Here is a 15,854-nt window from a genome sequence, read left to right on the forward strand (position 1 = left end):
CTGTTAGGCTGCCCGGAGGAACACCTGGCAATCCTCAGATCTCAGCTTCCTGAGTAGCTGGGACTTTAGACATGAGCTACAGGGCCCAGAGGCAAGGAGCAGATGTTTAACGAGCTTTGTCATGGATTCCATGACTAGGATTTGTGAGTTACTCTTGACACAACTTCTCAGGCTTGCTCTGATGAGATACCAGCAGTTTATCACCGAATATCAGTCCACTTCGCTGAAACTAAGTCGGGTTTCTTGTGCTATAAAATGAGAACACTAAATCTATCAGCTTCATCATAAAGGTTAGCTCCAGGATCTTAGAAGTCGAGACAAATTCTCCATAGCTGTTGTTCTACTTACTGTCACAAAAACACACATCTGGCCCTGAATTCAGCACACACACACACACACACACACACACACACACACACACACAATGTGTATGTGAGCTACCAGTTCATCAAGTAGTGAAAATGATATTCTTCATTTTGTTGCACCACTTAGCAATCTTAGATTCTTTACCAGTGAGCTTATTATAAAATAAGGGTTTCCATCAGAAAACTTGGTGGTGGAATCCAAGTCCAAAGGCCTGCAATAATTGAATTAGCCAAACTCCATGGTCAAGAAAGACCAAACTAGCAAAAGTCCCAGCTGGAAGAGAGAACCCAGGCTGGCTCTAAGAAGGCTAAATTCAGCAAACACTCCAATATTTTCTTCCTATGTGATTTCTGTGATGCAAGGTATCATTGTTCCTAAGAAGTCATTTGAGCATTTGTTCCATGTTAAGGATTATAAAATGATATCCAGACCGCCATCTTGAAATGTCCATCTCCACATTTCCTCCCTTCGCTGGGTGGTTTACATTGAGCCAGTGTAATGCTCAGTTGAGCAGTAAGCCAAAGAGAACAGGAATAAAACTGAATGAGTAGGAAGTAAAAATTTTTCATACTTTACTAAGACTAAAAGACTTAAAGACTTACAGTGATGACATAGGTTCTCTTTCTTGTGTGTGGTGATATGTACTGGGATTTGAACTCAGGGCCTTGCACGCTTGCGTGGCTTTTTCACTCTCCCATTTGAGGCATACCTCCCCTCTGGCTTTTTGCTGGGACAGATGGCCTTTCTGTCCAGGCTTGTTTTGAACTGAGACTCTCAGAACTCAGTCTCCTGAGTAGACAGGAACACAGACCTGGGCCACCTCTTTGATTTGCTCTCTACTGATTTAGAGTTCTCAAGAAAAACCACCAAGAGGATTTTTGTGGGTATTGTAATTGCATGTATCTGTCTAGTCCAGTGATAGAGACAGAGACAGACTGACAGAGACATAAAGAAAGAGGCAAAGGGAGACAGACACAGAGAGACAGACTGATAGGCAGAGACAAAGGAAGACAGAGAGAGAGAAGAGAGAGAGAGAGAGAGAGAGAGAGAGAGAGAGAGAGAGAGAGAGAGAGAGAGAGAGAGAGAGAGAGAGAGAGTTAGTTTAAGGCACCTGTTCCCCTGTTCCAACAATAATGAGTGTTTGGCAAGTCTAAATCCTGCAGGATGGAGACCCAGACAGGGGCTGAAGCTCAGAACCCATGGCTCACTGTTGACAGAATTCTTTTTGTTCTAGAAGGTGTGGCTTTATTCTACTGAGAACTTCAGTGAGCTGTGTGAGTCCCACTCATACTCCTGTTTGGGAGGGATAATCTGTTTTATTCAGACTTTAACCATATAAATATTCATCCCACACAATCAACATCTCCACAGAAACATCTAGAAATAATGTGCGACAAAATATCTGTGTAGACAACTGGACACCAAAAATTAAGCACCACAAGTTCACGACTTGGTAACTTGGTTCCCAATATGCATCTCTCGAAATCATGTAGAACCATCATTCAAAGCCCATAACCAAGATCCCAGCAGACTCTCTCTCTCACAATCCCAAATGTACCCAGCTTTCCCCCAAAATTCCATAATTATCTAATTGCTAAAATGGAAAGCTATTGACATCACATTGTGACATCAATAAATCTTATGCTACAAGTTAAAGGGGGAAAAAAAAGAGAAAAAAGAAAGGGAATAGCTATCTAAGCTGGGTGCCAGTGGCTCACACTTGTAATCCTAGCTACTCAGGAGGCTGAGGTCTGAGGGTCAAGGTTCAAAGCCAACCCAGGCAGACAAATCAGAGAGACTCTTGCCTCCAGCTAACTAGCAAAATTTAGGAAGTAGAGTTGTGGCCCATCTGATAGATTACCAGCCTGAACGGACAAAGCAAGGAAGAACGCAAGGCCCCAAGTTCCAGACCTGGTTCGGACCCAAAATACAAGTTGAAACAGTGGATTTTTTTGAAAATCCATCAAGATAAGTTAAACTGGGGAAACTGTTTAGGAACAAAATCATTAGGATGTGTGAAGAATTTAATAAGGCCTTAATTAAAGAATTTGACTTAACATCATGAACCTAAGACTCTATCGACTCATAGAATAACATTAAAAAACTTGCACAAATTATTATTTGTACAAAAAAGACTATAGTGTTTTTCATTTGGGACTCTCCTAGCCGAAGATTACGACAGCTCAAAGCTTAGGTACATAAGATCGTATAGGATGAGACTCAATGAAATGATCTCTAGGGTATGGAAACTAGAGTTTTATCTCGAGTGATTGTTCGTAATGTACTATGCTATTTCTTTTCTCTTTTTTTGCCCGTATGGTTCATCTCATATTGTTACTGAATCTGACTTTGTTATCTGGTGTATTGCATATGTTTATTTGTTTATTTGAAATAGGAACGGGAAGGGGGGGAAACAAGATGATTGGGAAGAGGTGGGGGAGGGAAACGGGGACAAAACCATGAGAAGGGGGAATCAATGTGTGAGAAGCAATGTACCTACTACCTGACAAATGTAACTGTAACCCCTCCATACATTATCCCAACAAAAAAAAAAGACTATAGTGTTTTACATATAAATACATACTGGGGAGGTGGTGCTTGTCTCAAATGGTAGAGTGCTAGCCTTGAGCAAAAGAGCTCAGGGACCGGCTCAGGCCTTGAGTTCAAGCCCCATGACTGGCAATAAATAGGTAGATACATGAATAAATATATTGGTTTTTTTCAGGTAATTGGTTATAAGAATTTATTAATGTGAAGGACAAGATAATTTATGAACTGTCAATCAAAAGAAAATGTTGGGTACGTCTGTTGTGCAGTGAGATTCTAGGAACAGAGCCATTGCCCTGTGTCCATATTTTTTGTGCCAGTCCTGGGGCTTGAACTCAGGGAATGGGTTTTGCTGTCTGTGAGTTTTCTGAGCTCAAGGTTACTGCTCTACCACTTGAGCCACAGCTCCAGTTCTATCTTTCGATGGTTAATTGGAGAGGAAAGTCAGAGACTTTCCTGCCTGAATTGGCTTTGAATCACAATGATTAGATATCTCACTGTTCTGAATCGCTAGGGTTCCATGTATGAGCTACCAGTGTCTAGCTTTAATAATTATTCTGTGTGTGTGTGTCTGTGCTAGTATTGGGGCTTGAACTTAGAGCCTCACATTCTAGATAGGCTGGCACTCTCACTTAGGCCATATCCCCACTTCCAGCTTTTTGCTCATTAATTGGAGATAAAAGTCTCACAGACTTTCCTTCCCTGGCTGACTTTGAACCATGATCTTCAGATCTCAGCTAGGATTAGAGGCATGAGCCACTGGTGCCCAGATAAATAATTATTCTTTAAACAGTTGGGAAGTCATTTTTTGGAAGTCTAATATGGAAGATGCTTTATGTGCAAATGGAATACTGTGGTAAAATAGAAATCTTTTGGAGGGGGGGGGGGTCATGGGGCTTGAACTCAGGCTGGGCGCTGTCCCTGAGCTCTTCAGCTCAAGGCTATCACTCTACCCTTGAGCCAAGCCCCACTTCCCGTTTTCTAGAGGTTAATTGCAAATAAGAGTCCCAGCTGGCTTTGAACCTTGGTCCTCAGATCTCAGCTTCCTGAGTAGCTAGGATTACAGGTGTGAACCACCTGGCTTTTTTTGTCTGCCGTGGGGCTTGAACTCAGGGCCTGAGTGCTGTCCCTGAGCTCTTTTGTTGAAGGCAAATGTATATTTAAATGTATATTAACTTCATCTAGACCTTTCTTTTATAAAGCTAATTAAGACAGCCTCTCCAATGTCACTTTTAACAGCATTTAACAGAACTGACAATCTAGTTTTCTTTTCTCCAGTATGAGGTTTGAACTCAGGTCCTCACCCTTGCTCAGCTTTCTTGCTCAGCTGGCGTTGTACTACTTGAACCATGCTTCCAGCCTGGCTTTTTGCTGGTTCATTAGAGATTAAAGTCTCTCGGACTTTTCTACTTGGGCTGATTTTGGACTGAGATCCCCCCAGGTGCCTATTGGGGTCCTTCCATTTCTGAGCCACACTTCAGCACTAATGCCTCAGCGAGTGTCCTGGGGACATTAGGGTGATCGCTTTGTACAGCCATCCTCCACTTCTCCCACATAACTGCACTATAATGAAGTCTTTTCATGGCTGCACCTAAGAAACAGGACAAGCCAGGAACTAAGAAGAACCATTCTCATAAAATAGAACTTTGACCCATAACTCACAGCAGCTAGCCCAGGAAGTTATTATTGGGCCCCAATTCAATTCAACAGCAATTAGCAACAGCTCGGCATCTCTTTAGGGTTTGTGCTCACTTTCAAAGTAGTATTAACCACGGAATGCTGATAATACAACTTCTAACCAATCTCACGGCTCCCCCAGGCAACAACCCACTGAGGCTTTCCTCATTTCACTACCCAGCTTTCCTCTCGGCCGGCTGGTCTGCCTCTCTGTCTGTCTGTCTGTCTGTCTGTCTGCCTGCCTGCCTGCCTGCCTACCCACCTGTGAGTTACTAAAACACAAATGCAGAGAATGGAGCTGTGAGTCAAGTGGTAGAACATCAGCCTTGAGTGAAATAGCCAAGCAAGAGTATGAGGCCTTAAGTCAAGCTCCAGTAGACAGACACACACACACACACACACACACACACACACACACACACTACTGTTGGGAGTCTCCAAGGAGAAAATCTGAACCATGTAACTCATGCCCACAAGGAGACAATTGTCATATGCAACCTACAAAGAAGGCTTCAGTTTGGCCCGATGGTTTGTGATCCTGGGTGATAATCTGGTGACATTTGGGTGCCAACTTTCTTCTGGAAAACCAGAGCAGAGGTCCCGGCCTGTGCTCCCACCAAGCATCCCACAGTTCTCACAGCCTGAGACACAGCTCTCTGCTCCACTCATCTCACGGGCTTTCCCCAGCCTTCACCAGCATCCAGGTTGAGATACTATTTTCTCTCCTGTAATCCTAACTCCTAACTCCTAATCCTAATCTCCTTTTGAGATATGATTTTCTCTCCCCAACTATTATAAGCCATTATATTATTTTCTTTTTTTTTTTTTCCTGGGCTTGAGCTCAGGGCCTGAGCACTGTCCTTGGACTTTCTCAAGGCTAGAGCTCTACCACTTGAGCCTCAACACCACTTCCGGCTTTTTTCTATACGTGGTACCAAGGATTTGAACCTGGGTCTTCCTGCATGCTAGGCAAGCACTTTAACCACTAGGCCAAACTCCTGGCCCCCATTATATTATTTTCTTTGCCAGTCCTGGGGCTTGAACTCAGAGCCTGGACTCTGTCCTTGAGCTTTGTTGCTCCACGCTAGCACTCTACCACTTGAGCCACAGCTCTATTTCTGGCTTTTTGCTGGCTAATTAAAGATCAGAGTCTCACAGACTTTTCTGTCTGGGCTGGCTTCAAATCATGATCCTTAGATCTCAGCTTTCCGAGTAGCTAGGATTACAGACGTGAGCTACCAGAGCCTTTTTTAATAGACTCCCATCCCTCTTGCACCTTAGGCTTATGTCTACACTTGTCTTTGAATTTTCTCTTCTCCACGCTCTTCAGTCAGCTACACAACTGAACGCTTATCCATCTGTCCCAAACTATCTTGCCTGACAGCTTGGGATTTCCTCTTAATGAATCTCTTCTGCCTAGACTTTACCCCTGAGCTTCAGATCACAGCGAATGCATAATTGCTTTTTTTTGACACTTCCCCTCAGATCTTAGCAGGGCCCTTTCAGCTACTGATTCTTGTCCCCAACCCTGGTCTAATTCCAGATTATTCTGTTGTCACGAATGCTACTCTGTGTGTGTGTGTGTGCGTGTGTATGCAGTTCTGGGTCTTGCACTTGGGGCCTGGGTGCTAGCCTTTCAAAGGTGGTACTCTACCACTTGAGCCACAGCTCCACTTCCAGCCTTTTGCTGGTCAATTGGAGATAACAGTCTCACAGTCTTTCTTGACTAGATGGGCTTTGAATTGTCATCCTCAGATCTCAGGCTCCTGAGTAGCTAGGGTTACTCCCCTGAAGGATTTTCAATCTAAAATATGACAAAAGAAAATGATCCAACCAATGGGGTTAGAATTGTGGCTCAGCTGGCAGAACGCTAGCCATTGAACAAAAGCATCAGATACTCAGTTCAAATCTCGGTCTCAGACTAAAAACAAAAAGAGAAAGAAAAGGAAGAATAATGAGTCCAAGGAAGGTCTCCACATCGGTGGATTGAGCAGAGACAACAGAAGGAACAGGCAATGGCTGAGTGTTGGTAGTTCAGGCATCTGTTTGGAGACATAATATGTGAGGACTAACTGAGATACACTAGTCCTGTGCCAGGTGGGGCTTCAACCAATCAGATCACTCAGAAGACCAGCGTGTCTAAGCAAAGCACACTTTTGGAGATTATGTTTTGTCCATTGCACTGAAGAGGCCCAACCTTGGCGGCTGCGCATAGGACACTGTTGTTGAAGTACTGAGGCGTGTCTTGGTTAGCTGGTTCCCATTTCCAAACTGATCCCAGCTAAAGTCTGACAAAGACTTGTGGGGGAGAGGAATGGATGTGAATGTGAACGCATGAGTGCTATGGAGAAACTCAGCAGTCTAATTAAGATTAGAAGGGAAAGTCTACTTAAGACTTAAGTCATGACAAACGTAGGAAAGCGGGCATCTGGAAGATATTCAGGGGAGAGACATGAGGACTTAGAATAGGGGAATACGAAAAGGAGGCTTCAGAGGCAGCTCTTGGTGGGTCACTGGTGGCCTCATGCTTGTAATTCTGGTACTCAGGAGGCTAAGATGTGAGGTTCATGGTTTCAAGCCAGTCCAGGAAGGAAAGTCCATGAGATGCTTATATCCAATTAACCACCCCAAAGCCAGAAGTGGAGCTGAGGGTCAAGTGGTAGCATGTCAGGTCTGAGCAAAAGATACACAGAGGCAGTGCCTAGGTCCTCTGTGACTGTGTGTGTGTGTTCCTGTCCTGAGGCTTGAACTCAAGAGCCTCTGCACTGTCCCTGAGCATTTCTGTTCCATGCTGTCACTTTACCTCTTGAGCCACAGCTCCACTTCTGGAGTTTTGGTGGTTACAGTTAAGAGTATCACAGACTTTGCTGCCTGACCTGACTGGCTTCGAACCAAATATCTAAAGTAAATGTAATGGGAAATTCGATTTTCCCAATATTCTAAAGCAAGCCAAAAAATTCAATTCTTAAAAAATAACTTGTATTCTATTTTTTGTTTGTCTGACTTGGACTCAAAATGACTAATGTGAAAGGGTGATTTCAGACTATTAAAGTATTTTGCTGAACAGAATGTAAATTAGGTGAATAACTAAAAGTTGGAAAAGCATCACTTTTATTAAACAGAGGACCCCAAGTATTTTAACTTCAGCAAATTATTCTGAACTAGCATTCATGTAGAACTGAATGGATTTTATTTACCCTAGAAACTAAATGCAACACTAAAATTCTTAGGATACGAATGCTGTTGTTTTTCATTTTCATTTGAGACATTTCCCCTATGATGTTTGAAAACTGGTTATTAAAGGCAACCTACCTGAATAAAATAGCCTGGAAACAAACAGGTATAATGAACGAGGATGACATAGAAAACCTTGGCACAAATTCTAATCCATAGCCAATAATAGATTAATATATAAGCAAATTCTAGGGAAAAAATAAAGAGATCCACTTCTATTGAAACAATTGCTTTCAATACAAAATTATCAGCCTTTCCCAGAAACCTAGGAACTTGTTAACTGGCTCAGATGCACAAGATGTTTTGGCCACATAAACGTAATTAGAAAATTTAAAAAGTCAGGGTTGGGAGTTTGGCCTAGTGGTTAAAGTGCTTGCCTAGCATGCACGAAGACCCGGGTTTGATTCCTCAGTACCACATACACAGAAAAAGCTGGAAATGGTGCTGTGGCTCAAGTGGTAGAGCTCTACCCTTGAGGAAAGCCCAAGGACAGTGCTCAGGCTCTGAGTTCAAGCCCCAGGACTGGCAAAAACATAAATTATCTTTAAGTGATTATCTTTTAGGTACAAAGGAGTAGAAGGGAAATCAACATGTCAGTTCCTAAGTGCCTCCCATCCAGACCAGGGTCAGCCCTCCATCACCAACCCTCGCTCCCACAGCCCCACTCTCTGCTCACATTACACAGTTCCATTTTCACATGTATACATTTATTATTATGAATGTTTTTGCCCACCCTTCTTCTCCCCTCCCTCCCCTTGACCTCAATACAAACACCATCCATCAAACCAAATGCGCGTGTCTGGATCCTTGACTGACCTTACAACCTCGTGAACAAGAACATCCCACACAGTCTTCAAGGAGGTAGTAGGCAGGACAGTGGCCCCTGGAAGTGTAAGCACCTGAGTAAGCGTGAGAGTGAGATAAGGAGCTGGGCTGCCTGTGTGAACTTTGGCCTCAGTACCTGAGTTTGGAAATGAGGAAAGCTGCAATCGTTGTTAGAACTGAAACACTGTGAGATCTTGAGCTGCCTCAAGGTTCACTGATATGACTATGGTTGACCAAAAGCAGGGGCGGAACATTGGGACAGAACTCTGCTGTCGCTAATCTACTGACTTGTCTTAATGGTTTCCACATCAGCTTTTGTTCCACTGTCTTACCGGGCTGCCAGGAAGGGAAGGCCTATGAGTTCTGTTCATATACAACTACAGATCGTGCATGTGAATTTGACTCACAGAGACATTTGTGTGAGTTCTTACTCGGTCCCGGGGACAGTCAGCATACAAAGATTCCAGAATGCCTGTAATCCTAGTTATTCAGGAGGCTGAGATCTGAGAACTGAGGTTCAAAGCCAGCCAGAGCAGGAAAGTCCGTAGGACTCTTATCTCCCATGAAGCACTAAAAAAGGCAGAAGTGGACGCGTCAAAGTGATACAGCATTAGCCTTGAGTACAAAGTTCAGGGACAAAGTCTAGGCCCCGAGTTCAAGCCTCAAGACCATCACCAATAAATAAATAAATAAATAAATAAATAAATAAATAAATATAAATAAATAAATTCCAGAGTAGTGTAGACTATTCCAGAGAGAATGACTTTGCCCTTGAAGGAACTAGAGCTGTCCTGTACTTACAAGCTTTGATCAGCAATAATGGTAATAATATAAAAGGGAACGAGATAACTTGAAGGGGTAATGGGGATGGGACTGGTGGGAAGAAAGAGAGAGAGAATGATGAACATGATGACGCTGATTAAGACACATGTTCTGTCAGCCCTGGTGACTCATGCAATCCTAGCTCCTCAGCAGGCTGAGATCTGGGGATCGTGGTTCAAAACCAGCCCTGGCAAGAAATTTCACAACGTTCTTATTTACAATTAACTAGCCAAAAGCCAGAAGTGGAGTTATAGCTCAAGGGGTAGAATCTAGCCTTGAGCACAAAAACTCAGGGATAGCACCCAGGCCCTGAGTTCAAGCCCCAGTAACAATACACACACACACACACACACACACACACACACACACACACACACACACTCAGCAAGGGCAGAGGGTAATAAACATCCACTGGTTAATATTCCCTTGAATTGCTCTGGATAATCAAACAGCTTCTGCACTGCTGTACTAATTCCATTTTTGTGATTTACATGCACTATAAATTTTTTTTTGCCAGTCCCAGGGCTTGAACTCAGGGCCTGAGCACTGTCCTTGGGCTCTCTCAAGGCTAGAACTCTACCAGTTGAGTCACAACACCACTTTTGACTTTTTCTATGTATGTGGTACCCAAGAATTGAACCTGGGTCTTTGTGCATGCTAGGCAAGCACTCTACCACGAGGCCAAACTTCTGGTCCCTATGAATGCTTTTATGAAACCAAGTGAAAGATTACAGAAGAAGGAACTATTCCAATTTCCCCCTACCCTACACAGAAGTGGAACAACTGGATTCCAAATACTTTAAAATCAGTTTGTCAATAAGCCCAAAAGATAAAAAAAAGTTATTGCCAGATATAACTGAAATGTATAAGCTTTGCTCTGAGAATAAAAACTCAGTGCTGCTTTTTTCTTTTCTCCCCCCACCCCCCGCCCTGCCCTGCACACCTCGCCCCAGTCCTGGATCTTGAACTCAGGGTCTGGGCACTGTCCTTCTGCTTCTTTTACTCAAGGCTAGTGCTCTACCGCTTGAGCCACAGCACCACTTTTGGTTTTTCCTGTTTATGTGGTCCTGAGGAATCAAACCCAGGGCTTCATGCATGCTAGACAAGCACTGTACCACTAAGCCACCTTCCCAGTGCGAGTTCTGCATTTTAACTGAGCGTTTTATTATTTTTTTCTAGGCAAATTCAGTAATAAAATGATTGCATACAACTGAAATCCTATGATCTTCTCTGGGATTCCAGTTCACTTCTCCCTCCATCTGCACGTGAGCCCCAAATGCAAACCTTTAGCCTGTGGTGACCACCAGCTGTCTCAAAACTAGATCTAGGGCACAGCTGAGCTGCAGAGCCTGGAACCTCTGTCCCTTCCCCACCTCACTCCCTAGGCCCCTCAAAAAGACTCAGCTTTGGCTGGGCCCTGGTGGGTGAGCCAGGTGACAGTGGCTCACACCTGCCTGTAACCCTATCTACTCAGGAAGTTGAGATGTAAGGATCAAGGCTCAAAGCCACCCCAGGCAGGAAAGTCTCTGTAACTTCAATAATCTACGAAAGAAAGAAAGAAAGAAAGAAAGAAAGAAAGAAAGAAAGAAAGAAAGAAAGAAAGAAAGAAAGAAAGAAAGAAAGAGAGAGAGAAAGAAAGAGAGGAAAGCTGGATGTAAAGCTGTAGTTCAAGTGATCAAGCAATAGCCTTGAGCAAAAGGCTCAGGGACAGTGCCTAAACCCTGAGTTCAAACCCCAGGACCTGCATAAATTAACAAAAATCAACAAAAGCAGCAACAGCAGTAGTAACAGAAAAGCACCAAGGATTCAGGAAGCTGCCATGCACTTTTCCGATTTCACTTTCATTCAAATGTTAAATCACTTACCACAATTATTTTGCTTTGATTTCACAGCTCCAGGGGACTAAGTATTCTTTTTTTCTTATGCCTGTACTGGGGCTTGAACTCAGGGCCTACCTTCTCACTTGGATTTTCTGCTCCAGGTTGGCACTACCACTTGAGCCACATCTCCCCTTGCTGGCTAACTCGAAATAAGAGTCTTGCAGACTGTCCTGCCTACGCTGCTTCGGAACCCAGATCATCAGATTTCACCCTCCTGAGGAGCCAGGATTACAGGTGTGAGCCACTGCCACCCAGCTGCAAGTACTTATTTAAACCAATGGAGAATATTCCATATTTCTTGATTTTTGCTCCCTAGGAAATAATCCATTGATTTCTTAGGCCCAATAAGTTCTGCTGAGCTTTGATGGATTGGGTACAAGTATAAATAAGAATACATAAATAAATAAATGTATATATATCCCCAGAGACACACCTCTATTGTCAATTCTAGGTAAATAGTCTTAGCCACCCCCAGCACTCCACTTCTTGTTTGTTTTTCTCTTACCTTGTCTTCTTTTTCTTTCTTTCTTTCTTTTTTTTCTTTTGGTGTGGCTCTTAGTTTTTCTCCCCTGTGGCTTTAGTTTTCTCTACAACCAACAGGAATGAGTAAGAGCTAGGTAGCCGAAGTGGCAGGCTTCCTCAGCGCAAGAGGCTGGCGCCCACCCCACCTCAGAGCAGGGGCTGTGTTCGGGGAGCTCTGGACCGTCCTTGGAGGATGGCTTCTTGTATAGTTCTATCCCTGGCTGAACCTGGAAGGCAGTGTGGGTTGTCTTCCTACACACCCTGCAATCACTTTTATGTTGTGACACCCCAGTTGTGCCACCACCACAGCACAGGGAAGTGTGAGAAGCACAGCACACCGGAGCTTAAGAAACACAGGTGATCTGAAACTGAATAGAGTCACGTGGTAAACTCAGCCTGCTGTTTAACCATCCAGGGAAGTTGTGGATGGCTCATTCTGTGCTCAACTCACATAAAAGATTGCTGGTTGGGCACTTGTGGCTCATGCCTATAATCCTGGCTACTCAGGAGGCTGAGACCTGAGGATCACGGTTCGAAGCCAGCTGGGCAGAAATGTCTGTGAGACGCTTATCTCCAATGAACCATAAAAAAGCTAGAAGTGGAGCTGTGGCTCAAGTGGTAGAGTGCTGGCCTTGAGCAAAAACGGCTCAGGGACAGCACCCAAGCCCCGATTTCAAGCCCCAGGACCTGCACACACACACACACACACACACACACACACACACACACACACACACACACACCAACCACCTTCTTAGGTTCCAGTCCCAGCTCTGATATACAGTAACTGGGCTCTATGCTTTAGTGTCTCTGCCTGTAATCCTGGGAAAGAGGTAATAAAAGAATTTCCCTCCATAGATTTTAGAAAGGATTGCATTGATTAGCATATCTAAATGACTCAAGATAAAGACCAGTAAATAATTAGGTCACTAGAAATGTAAGCATTTCCTCACCTAATAAGGTTGATCAAATTTCCTAGAAATGATTTGAGTAGATTTTCTGAAAGCAAACGTTACTTGGCTGAGATATTTTGCTTGGATGAAGACAGTTGGCATTAGCCATTCTAAATAATGATAAAGCTTATTTTTCTGGGGCTGTAGCAGAATGAATATGGCTCGCAGATTGTTTTCCCTTTATTTTCTTTTGTGCAGGTCCTAGTCTTGAACTCAAGGCCTGGGCACTGTCCCTGAGCTTTGGTGCTCAAGGTTAGTTGGGTACCACTTCACCAACAGCTCCATTTTATGCTTCTTGGTGGTCAATTAATTATAGGTAAGAGTTTCTTGCCCAGGCTGGCTGTGTGCCAGGCACACAGTTAAGTTTTAATACCTTATCAAACAAAATGCATCTTTTATAACCAAACCAATATAAGACCAACACCTCTACTAGTCTTAATTGAATAAATCCTAAAAACAAAAAAGCATTGATACCCTACTTGAACACACTTTAGTCAAGACTCCCTGAGCTCTTTCTAAATCAGGCCTTTACTTTGACCTGCTGAGCCTGGTGTTAACAGTAAATCCTTCCTCTCTCATTATCTACCCAAGTTTCTGTCCGGTATCTTAAGCTAGATCTTTAGTAAATTTCTATCTTCTTCCTATTGGCTCCAGTTCTCCCCCTTTGTCTGTCTTGGACATGTTAATTCATATTCTAGTTGTCTTTGAATAAATGCTTCTTTGTGATTTTAAAAACAGCGTCAGCATAATTTCTCTTTAAGAATCTGAAAAGCAAGCAATGCTGCGTGCTTCTGACTCACTCTTGTAACTTCACTCAGGAGGCTGAGATGTGAGGACTGAGGTTCAAAAGGAACCTAGGCAAAAATATTCCGGAGACTCCTATCTCTTGTTAACCAGAAAAACCCAGAAGTGGAGGTGTAGTTCAAGTGGTAGAGGGTCATCCTTGAGGAAAAAGGCCAAGCACGTGTGCGCGCGTGTGCGCGCATGCACACGCACACACGCATGCGCGCGCGCGCACACACACACACACACACACACACACACACCCCTGTTAGGATTAGGAATAAATCTGATTTATTCTCTACATAGGGCAATAGGGAAAATTTGAGAAAGTTAAAAGAGGTTTTCTGATGGTAGGAAGGGATGAATGTGAAGAGAGGCACATTACAAAAGCAGCAGACAGAAGCCAAGGGATTTCCCTGGGGAATCATCTGATACCATATTTACCATTAAAAATAAAAGATTGGAGTTCAGCTCAGGGTAGCACAGAGGCAAATTCTTTTTCTGAACTAGGTTGTAATAACAATGATCCTCCACTTTTACTTGGGAAGAACGGTCTGTGAGGCATATCCATTATCCAGAAAGCAACTGTCAAAAATAACTTGACAGTGGCTCTCCCACCTGTAAACCCTAGCTCCTCAGGAGGCTGAGATCTGAGGACCAAGTTTCAAAGCCAGCCCAGTCATGGAAGTCCACGAGACTCTTATCTCTTAACTAGCAAAAAGGCAAAAATGGAGGTATTACTCAAATAGCAGAGCACCAGCCTTGAGCAAAAAAAGTGAGAACATGAGGCCCTGAGTTCAAGCCTAAGTGACAGCACCAAATAAATAATACATAAAATAAAATAACTTGACAGACTGGAAAGGCAAAAAATCAAATATATGGTGCATCATTTTATGCAATTTCTGTTCAGTGCCAATGTGTGTACAAGAAGGAATTACTAAGTAATTATATATGTGTTTTTTCCAACTGAAAACAGTTGCTTGGTATATCATCCAGATTCCCAAACTTGGACTTAATAGATGAGGGAAGATATTTTGTAGCTAACATTGTTGAATAGAAAAAAAAAAGATTTTACATCAATTAGCGAAAATGATACTTTGTTGTTTAGTCTTTTTTTTTTTTTTTTTGGTGTCAGTGCCTGGTTCTGTCCCTGAGCTTCTTTTGCTCAATGCTGGTGTTCTACCACCTGAAACATGACTCCACTTCCAGTTTTCTGATGGTTAATGGGAAATTAGTGTCTCAGGACTTTACTGACTGGACTGTCTTCAAACCATGATCCTCAAATCTCAGCCTCCTGAGTAGCTAAGATGACAGGCATGAGCCAACAGTGCCTGGCTAAATTAAATACTTTGAGGTAATAAACAATAAGAAAAATACCAACATATTAAATGGAAAATATGTCTAAAACTGCATTTCTGCAGTTTTTGGAACTAACAGGATATTTAATTTGGATTTGCATTAAAACCATACATAGTCCCATGTATTACTTTCAATTATTTTCCTGGTCCTCTTGACCTTGACCCACATGCTACTCCTGAGCTCCTTTTGCTCAAGACCACTGTTCCACCATTTGAGCCACAGCAACACTTGTGACTTTTTCTCAGCATATTGGAAATAAGAGTCTCAGGGACTTTTTTGCCTAGGATGGCTTTGAACTGCAGTCCTCAGATCTCAGCTTCCTGAGTAGCTAGGATTGCAGGTATGAGCTGTCAGTGCCCTGCTATGTTCAACCTTTTGGGTTAGGGAATCCCAGATTATGTGAAAACACATACACATTTAAGGGCTGCACTGCATGTAGTAAGGTATTAGCAACCTCCCCTCCCCCCACACACACAATGTTCAGGGACATCGCCCAGGCACTGAGTTCAAGCCTTAAACTGGCACAAAAATAAAAAAGGAAAATCTCCAAATCATCTGTTTTTATGTTTTGTTCTAGAGTTTGTAACAGACATTAACAGAAAACAAGCTTGTTTTAAAAGAACTAACATTTTTCATCTGGGTGCTGATGGCTCACACCTGTAATTCTAGCTACTCAGGAGGCTGAGACATGAGGATCGAGGTTCAAAACCAGCCCAGGCACATGAGACTCTTATCTTCCATTAACCACCAGAAAACCAGAAGTGGCGCTGTGACTCAAGTGGCAGAGCACTGGCCTTGAGCTGAAGAGCTCAGGGACAATACCCAGGCCCAGAGTTCAAGCCCCATGACTGGCCAAAAATTCTTTTCATTACAATAACCATAATTA

The 15,854-nt window shown here is 43.1% G+C and overlaps 1 protein-coding gene across 3 annotated transcripts in view; it reads right to left on the minus strand.

Annotated features, from left to right (window-relative positions):
• The window catches only part of Far2 (fatty acyl-CoA reductase 2), a 62,750-nt gene that overhangs the window by 19,847 nt on the left and 27,049 nt on the right, over positions 1 to 15,854 (minus strand). Inside the window, exon 1 of one of the 3 annotated variants that reach the window (XM_090319046.1) lies at positions 1,478 to 1,560. The exons of 1 other annotated variant lie outside the window; for it this stretch is intronic. The gene's annotated coding sequence lies outside the window, so the exon portion shown is untranslated. Of the gene's footprint in view, positions 1 to 968; positions 1,344 to 1,477; positions 1,561 to 15,854 lie in introns of those variants that run through there. One more of the 3 variants, XM_090319029.1, reaches the window with a different exon arrangement.

The sequence above is a fragment of the Megascapheus bottae genome, chromosome 2 (genome assembly GCF_031878675.1).
Source record: "Megascapheus bottae isolate mThoBot1 chromosome 2, mThoBot2.hap1, whole genome shotgun sequence".
Classification (NCBI taxonomy): Eukaryota; Metazoa; Chordata; class Mammalia; order Rodentia; family Geomyidae; genus Megascapheus; species Megascapheus bottae.